Below are 7,995 nucleotides of genomic sequence, written 5' to 3' on the forward strand. Positions count from 1 at the left end.
GGTGCGGGGCATGCAGGATCTCCTGCCTGCGCTGCAGTGGCATCTCCCACTCTCTGCTGCTCTGCAGGCCGCTCGGGAAGCTCTCCTCGCTGCTGCTAAGCTCCTGAAGTGGAAGCAGCTCAGGCACCTGCTCGAGACAGCTCAGACGTGGCAGATTGGCGAGTGCCTGGTAAGGACAGCCCCAAGCCCCCAAGGTCTGGCCCGCAGAAGGCCTGCCCCCTTGTCCACACCCACACCCATTGCTGCGGGCTCTGGAGCTGCACATGCGCTCCCCTTCCTCCAGCACCCTGCCCCGGTGGGCTCTTCTCCAGGGCCCTGTCCCCACACTGCCCCCAGCATGCGGAAAGAGCCCTTGGCCCAGCCGGGCCTGGTGAGCACTAGGGCACCTCAGCCGGCCTGGGGAGCGCTCTGCCCTCTGCTTCCTCCAGACCTCGGTGCCATACGGCTCCTGACTGGGAGCCATGAACGTCCTGGCATGGGAAGGGAGGGGAGGCGGCCCTGGCAGGAGGGCCTGGCCTGGCTGCGTGGGGAAGGTCTGCCCCAAGCCCTCGCCCTCGCCCTCTGCCCAGCTGGAGAGGAACAGGAGCAGAGCGGAGGAGTACCTGCGGCAGAGCCTGCCCTACTTGGAGAGCCCACAGGAGGCCTTGCGGGAGGCGGCCGTCAGGTTCCTCGGTGAGTCCCAGCCCCTGTGGGGCCCCTCTCTGTCCCAGGGCAGCTTGGCCCCAGTCCCGGCTGCTGCGCTGGCAGCAAGAACCTGCCCTGGGGCTGCCGGAGCCCTGCCTGCCTCAGGCAGGGCCTGCGTGCCCAGGGGCTGCGTGCTGACAGCGGGCTTTGCCATGGGCTGTGTACACCTAGGGCTCGTCGGACGGCACATGAGCGACCCGAGCGAGGAGAAGCTGCAGGACATCTGCCAGGGTGAGTGGGGGCAGCGTGGTGCTAGCTGCGGCACGGAGGAGGGCAGAGCCTGGGGAGCGAGCACTGATCCCCTGCTGGGCACCGGGAGGGGGCGAGTATTGCCGGGGCGCTTGGGGCATTTCTCAACTGCATCTTTCGCCAGCTGATCTCTTAGGCCTCCCTGCTGCCTGCGGGCGATGGGAAGGGCTGGCTGGGCTTGGCCCTGTCCGGAGGCCATGCCTGGGGTCTCCGCACACCCGGGGCTTTCATCTCTTCTCTCTTCCTTTGTATTGCAGCCCTTCAAAGCATGCCGAGTGACACCAGCCTCAGCATCCAGTCTCTGGCAAGCCAGACCATCCTGCTCCTGAGAGCTCCAGCGGAAAAGGCACCATCAGGGTTCACCCTTGGAGCACTGTGCTACCGGCTCCGGAGAGCGTGGAGAAGGTGGCGCCCTGCTCCGTGAGACAGCTCTCTTTGAGCAGAGCCAGAGCAGCAGTTCCCCTCCCAGGCTGCTCAGCCCATGGCGACCCCAGAGAGTGCTGCAGAGCCTGCGTCATGCCCAGCAGCTCCCCCTGCGTGAGCGAGCGAGTGTGCGGCAGGTCGTCATTGCCCCTCTGCTGCAGGCACTGCCTCCTGACATGTGCTGAATAAAGGGCTTGTGTGAATTCTCCTTAGTCTGGTTGAGCCTGACGGAGCCACAGCAGCATAAACGCGGTGTCCTCCCTTGCTGCGACAGCTTTTGCCTTTCGCTTAGACTCCAGAGTTGGAGCAGGCCTTCAGCTCTTCTACTTCCCTGACCGAGGACAAAGTGGTTGCCCTCCTCAGCTCTGGCAGCAGGAAGAATGCTGATTTTTGGGACGCCCCCTCTGGCTTGGGGTGCAGCTTCCAGCTCCTGGCCCTGGTTGCCCTCCTCCCAACGTGCGCTTGCCTCTGCCTCAGGCCAGCAAGGAACTGCCGCGCGAACATGCAGCTTTCATGGCGCTGCTCCTGGCCCGAGGAACTCTTCTCCATCCTCTCCTGGCAAAGCTGAGAAGCTGCGTCCATCTTGTGCTGGGGAGCATGAGGCTTTGCTTGCAGTCACTCCCTCAGCCCTGCCCAGAGAGGGCTGCTTGCTTGAAGAACACAACCATGAAGTCACCTGGAAATGCTGCCGAGCCTGGAGCCCTCCTGTAGGCAGCAGAGACTCACATCAGACCCTCTGCCAAGGAAAGGGGACTGGGAGGGACCCTGGGGGCAGGACTGGAGGCAGGACACTCTGAAGGCCCCTCGTTCCTGCTCCTCAGGGCAGGGGGCAATTGGCCTGGCCAATTCGGCAGCAGCTACAGCCAAGGGAGCAGCGCAGCACTCAGCGCGTAGCTTTTTAGGCGGCCAGGTGCCAGCTCACTGCCACCTGCCAAGCGCAAAGGTCCCATTCAACAGCGAAGGACTTGCTTGAACCCTGAACTCAAGCCAGACTCACCCATCCCTGCCGCACCAGCTGGGGACCCGTCAGCTCTCCATACCCTCCCGGTGTGTGCTCGGAGCACGCCTACAGAGGGTGGGACCAGAGACGAGAGACGGGCGCCCACCCTGGCAGGGGAGAGCCCTGCTCCTGCTCCCTCCCTTGTGCCGCTTGCCGCTTCACGTCCCTTTTCCGCAGAAATGTTTCACAACTGCAGCCGGCTACGTACAACAACAGAGGCACCTCAAAGACAGGTTGTCCTTACAGCCAGGCAAAACTGGGCAACTGTTTGGGGAATCGCACAGGTGACTGCTCTGGCAGACAGCTGAAGGGGTTTGAAGGAGAGGACACTGGCTGGGAGGACGCGGAGGCTCTGGCTCTGCCCTCCCTCTGGTGCTGGGCCAACCGCAGGTCCTCTGCTCGCCTTTCCAGGGCGCTGTCGCAAAGATGGAGGCAAGCGAGCCCTATCCGCCGCGCCAAAACCCACTGGAGAAACCCAGCGGGCGTATTTCTTCTTCCCTTCCTGAGGCAACTCTTGGCCAGAGCCAGCTGGAGGGTCTCCGGGTCGTGCTTCCCCGGGCCTCCGACTGCCCGATTGCTGCTCGAGAAGCAGACCCAGCGAAACCTGCTCCCGGTTGTGCCCCCGCTGGGAGCTGGGCGGTTCCCTTGGCCGGGTCTCGGGCAGGTGCCAGGTCACCAGGTCCAACACGCAACAGCAGGGAACGGATCAGGAGAGACACGCCAGAAAAGACGCTAGTGCCATCAGCTCTTCTTCTGGCTGGGGAAGAAGGGCAGGACATGTTGCAGGGTCACAGAAACCGGGCGCTGCAAAAGAGCAGCCTCAGAGGTGCCTGGTGGCGTTAACGTGAGCAGCGTGCGCCATCGTTCCGCTCCAGAGTGACCGCGACCTCTGGAAACGTTGGGGGCTTTTTCAGCAGTGGCGGCGCAGAGGAGGCAGCAGAGGCTGCCGGGCGCAGGGGGCGGCCATGGACCCGGCGGCCCCCAGCCCCATGACGGCCGGGGCAGCGGGGCCGGGGGCCGCGGAGGGCCTGGCTCCCCACCTCTCCCAGCCCCACACGCTGCCCCCCCACACCTGCCCCCCTCACCCCCCCACCTCAGGGCCGGGATCCCTCCCCCAGGGTTGCTGCAGCCCCACCCGGCGTTGCCTGGCAACGGCACCAGCTGCAGGTCACGTGGCCTCCTCCTGCCCCCCCGCCCCCGGTGCTGCCTAGCAACAGCGGCCCTTGGGCCCCCAGGGCTGCCCTGGCCTCTGCTGGGCCTCCCCTCCCGCCCTCCCTGAGCTGCTGCCTCCCTCCTCCTGCCTTCCCTTTCCATCCTTCCTTCCCTCCCCCTTCTGCCTTCCCTCCCGCCTTCCTTCCCTCCCGCCTTCCTTCCCTTTCCGTCCTTCCTTCCCTCCCCTTCTTTCCTTCCTTCCCCCTCCTCCCTTCCCTCCCTCCTTCCTTCCCTCTCTCCTTTTCTCTCTCTCTCTTCCCTCCCTCCCTCTCCCCCTCCTTCTCTCCCTCCTTCCCTCCTTCCTTCCCTCTCAGCTGCAGAGGGGCTGCTGGGAGCCCTGTGCCTGCTGCTCTCCACCCTGCTCCTCCCACCACGGTGCCCCTTGGCCTCCCTGGAGCCACCACACAGCACAGCCCTGTCTCGCTGGGGGCTGCGGACATTTGTCACATTCCAGCAGTCTCGTGGCTCCTGTCTGCGTCCCACCCCTGCTCTGCCTCCGCCCTGCTGCCCGGCATGCGGCCCCATGGCACCGTTGTGCAGGCACCGCACAGCATAGGCTGCCTTCAGGAGTGAGGAGACGTCCCCCCAGCATGGCCCCCCAACAGCCCTCGGTGCCGTGGCCTCCACGGCCCTCCTGCTTTGCAACCTCCCCCCCATCCCCAGCCCCTGCCCAGCCCACCTTGAGGAAAGCAAACAGCCATGCTCCAGGGTCTGCTGGGGTCTGGGTCTGGAGAGAGGCCAGGCAGGACTGGCCATCCCACCATACAGGGGCTGAGCCCAGCAGGGAGATGGAGCTGGTCACATGCAAAGGTCACTCCTCACCACGACTGTGGGGAAAGGCAGTGCTGAAAGGGGTCTGTGAGGAGTTTCCTGGGGCAGTTTCTCCTCTCTGTTCACACAACAACAAATTGGGCTGGATCTTTGCACTGAGGGACCCTGCTTGAGAGTCTCCATGGGCATGAGGATGGTCTACAGGCCCAGTAGACGCTCCCAGGACCTCCTCTGCATACTCCCTGCTAGCCCTGTAGAGGACCCAGCAGGGGGCTCATTCTCCTAGGGCTCACAGCTGGATGCCCAGTCCTCCAGCTGGGTGCAGAGCCCTGTCTGGAGGTGACTTTTGGGGTAAAGGCTAGCACGCGGCCTGGGGGAGATTGTCTCAAGACTGTGTGCTGGAGATAGGGCCTGAGGGACAGCAGCAAACTGATCTGGCTGCTGGGTCCTGCTTCCTTCAAGACAAGTGCTGGCACAGGGTCCCAGCCTTCCTTTTGGTGCCACCTGTCAAAAGTGATGATGACACTATGACCAGGGAAGGTGGGGAGAGTTATTCCTTCTTCAGCCACTTCCCAGGCCATACGGGAAGCCAGAACACCAAGGACTTCTGGCTCTGCAACGTGAACACACTTTAGTGTAGCCACAGTGTGACCATTGTCTTGGATAAAATGTCAGCATTTTTCTCTCCAAGACCATTTCAAGCCCAGCTCCACTTCCTTCTGATGTCTCCTCATCCCTCCTCTGACCTCAATAACTGTTCCTGCACCCCTTCCCCTGCTCTCCCGCAGGGTCTCGAGCTGGCAGTGCTGCTCTGGAGAGCGAGCAGACGGTGGGGCCACAGGGCCACGGGGGTGACTCTGCACTGGCCATGCTGGTGCAGGTGGGAAGCAGACCCAACCGAATGGGGATCCATGGCCTCTAATCCCTCCAGAGATCCAACACATGGTATTTCATTAACGATGACATGAATCACTCTCCCGTGCCCCGTGCCCCGTGCCCCGTGCCCCGTGCCCCGTGCCCCGTGCCAGCTGGGTCCCCACTGCCTCTCCTGGGACTGCAGAGTCCTCCTGTGCCTGTGGATACCTGCGTTTCGTGCTTTCCCTTTAAGGGACTCCACCTTGGGGGACTTCTCATTTTGTGAGGCTCCTCTCGCTGCCCACCCCAGGCACACGCTGTCCCAGGAGAGCCCCTGTGCTCTCCTGGCACCTCCAGCTTCCCCTCCAGAAGGAGGGACATCTGACACTGTGCCTGAACATGTGCGACAGCCCCGGCTATGTACAACAGTGACAATCCCTCATCTCCCCTGTCACTGGACACTGAGGGGGGACTCCTCAATCCTAAATGCCTTGGTGTCTAAGAGATCATAACAGGATGATGAGCTTTTTGTTCCTGACCCCATGGACAAGGCTGCCCAGCAGGCCCTTGTGGGCTGCTCTCCTTGGGCCTATATTTGACACCAGCTCTGGAAGAAGCACCCAGCCTTCAGACATGGCACTGGCTAGAACTGCCTTTATTACCAAGATACTGTGAGGGAGCCAGCTCTGACCTGGCGTTAGACAGTTTTGCGTGGCCACCAGGTGAGACATGGCATTAAAACCGGGGTGAACTGCAAGCATTTATGTAGCAAAATGATAACAAATAAATTTCATCATCATCATCATAACAGTAACAATAGTAATAATAAAAATAAAATAAAAAAACAAAACTGAGTCCTGGTTTGGGACAGTTTGGGATTCAGTTGTTGAGAGCAAAGGCAATTTTAGCACTGCTGAAAAATGCCCATGCAATCACTTTCCTCAGGGCATCTCGGAGCTCCTTGTTCCTCAGGCTGTAGATGAGGGGGTTCAGTGCTGGATGCACCACTGCGTACAAAACAGCCACCACCAGATCCAGGGATGGGGAGGAGAGGGAGGAGGGCTTCAGGTAGGCAAATATTGCACTGCTGATAAACAAGGAGTCCACGGCCAGGTGAGGGAGGCACATGGAGAAGGCTTTGTGCCGGCCCTGCTCGGAGGGGATCCTCAGCACAACTGTGAAGATCTGTACGTAGGACAGCACAATGGACATGAAACATGCAAAAAATAAACCAACACTAACCACAACAACCCCAACTTCCCGGAGGCAGGATTGTGAGCAGGAGAGCTTGAGGATCTGGGGGATCTCACAGAAGAACTGCCCCACAGCATTGCTTTGGCAGAGAGGTATGGAAAATGTGTTGGCAGTGTGCAGGAGAGCATTGAGAAAGCCGCTGCCCCAGGCAGCTGCTGCCATTTGGACACAAGCTCTGCTGCCACCCAGGAGGGTCCCGTAGTGCAGGGGTCTGCAGATGGCAACGTAGCGGTCATAGGCCATGACAGTGAGAAGAGAAATCTCTCCTCCAAACAAGAAGGAAACCAGGAAGACCTGGGCAGCGCATCCCGAGTAGGAGATGGTCGTGGTGTCCGTGAGGGAATTGGCCATGGATGTGGGGACAGTGGTGGAGATGGAGGCCAGGTTGAGGAGGGAGAGATTAAAGAGGAAGAAGTCCATGGGGGTGTGGAGGCGGTGGTGGCAGGCTATGGCGGTGATGATGAGGCCGTTGGCCAGGAGGGCAGCCAGGTAGATGCCCAGGAAGAGCAAGAAGTGCAAGAGCTGCAGCTGCCGGGTTTCTGCGAATGCCAGGAGGAATTCAGTGACGGAGCTGCTGTTGGACATGTTGCTCCCTCCAGGCATGTGGGACTGTCCAAAGAAGAAAAGACATGGAGAAGTTAGGAGATGCTTTTCAAGAAACCCTGAAATGTTCCAGTTCTCATCCAACCCCCCGTACTGCCTCTCTCTTCACGGAGAGCATGTGTGTGCAGCTGCCTTGCTTGAGCTCCCCTGTGCACTGGCGGAGTGTGCTGTGAGGAGCAGAGGCCTCTGCCCATGGGCTCCAGGGCAGTCTGTCCATCCTGCTGTAGGGCAGTGGGGACATGGGAGTGGGGGTGACTAGCTCTGACAGTCACAAGGTCTGTCAGGTGAAAGCCACTGGGCAGGTGGAGGGAATATTTCAGCATCTTCACCACCTGTTCTGAAGAATGAGGGTTGAGGAACAGAGCTTTAGGGATTTCTTCCTAATGTTTATTTTCTGTGAGATGCCCCTGTGCCCCCTGGGCAGTCTTCCTCAAAAGGCAGAAAGTCTCAGCGTTTCTGCTGTGACTCCTGAGAAAGACCAATTCCCTGTCCCCGGGTGCAGAGGGAGGACAGCTTGTCTGTCTATTAGTCTTGTTCTCAGCTGTCCTGTGTTTGCAGCTCTTTGAGCTGCAGGATGGTCACTCTCATCTGTTGCCCAAAAAAGAATCTAGCCCCTGCTGAGAGCAGACGAGCCCAGGTCCCAAGTGTGGGTCTCCAACCTTCTCTCCCTTCCTCAGGGCACCAGAGCGACGTCTCCACACTCCCCTTTCTAGCCAAGCACACACACGGCTCTTTTCAGCTGCCCACATACAGCTTCCCAACACCATCTCCATACGCCCAGCATCTCTGAAGATTCTTCACAGCTCCCTCACACATCACAGAGATGGTGGTATGAGGCAGCGGTGCCCTTCTGGAGGGCAGCCCCAAGCCTGCCAGGACACCACAGGGAAATGGTCCAAGGACTGTTAGGACTGCAGATGGGCTCTCCTTACAGGACAGTCAGC

The sequence above is a fragment of the Struthio camelus genome, unplaced genomic scaffold (genome assembly GCF_040807025.1).
Source record: "Struthio camelus isolate bStrCam1 unplaced genomic scaffold, bStrCam1.hap1 HAP1_SCAFFOLD_71, whole genome shotgun sequence".
NCBI lineage: Eukaryota > Metazoa > Chordata > Aves > Struthioniformes > Struthionidae > Struthio > Struthio camelus.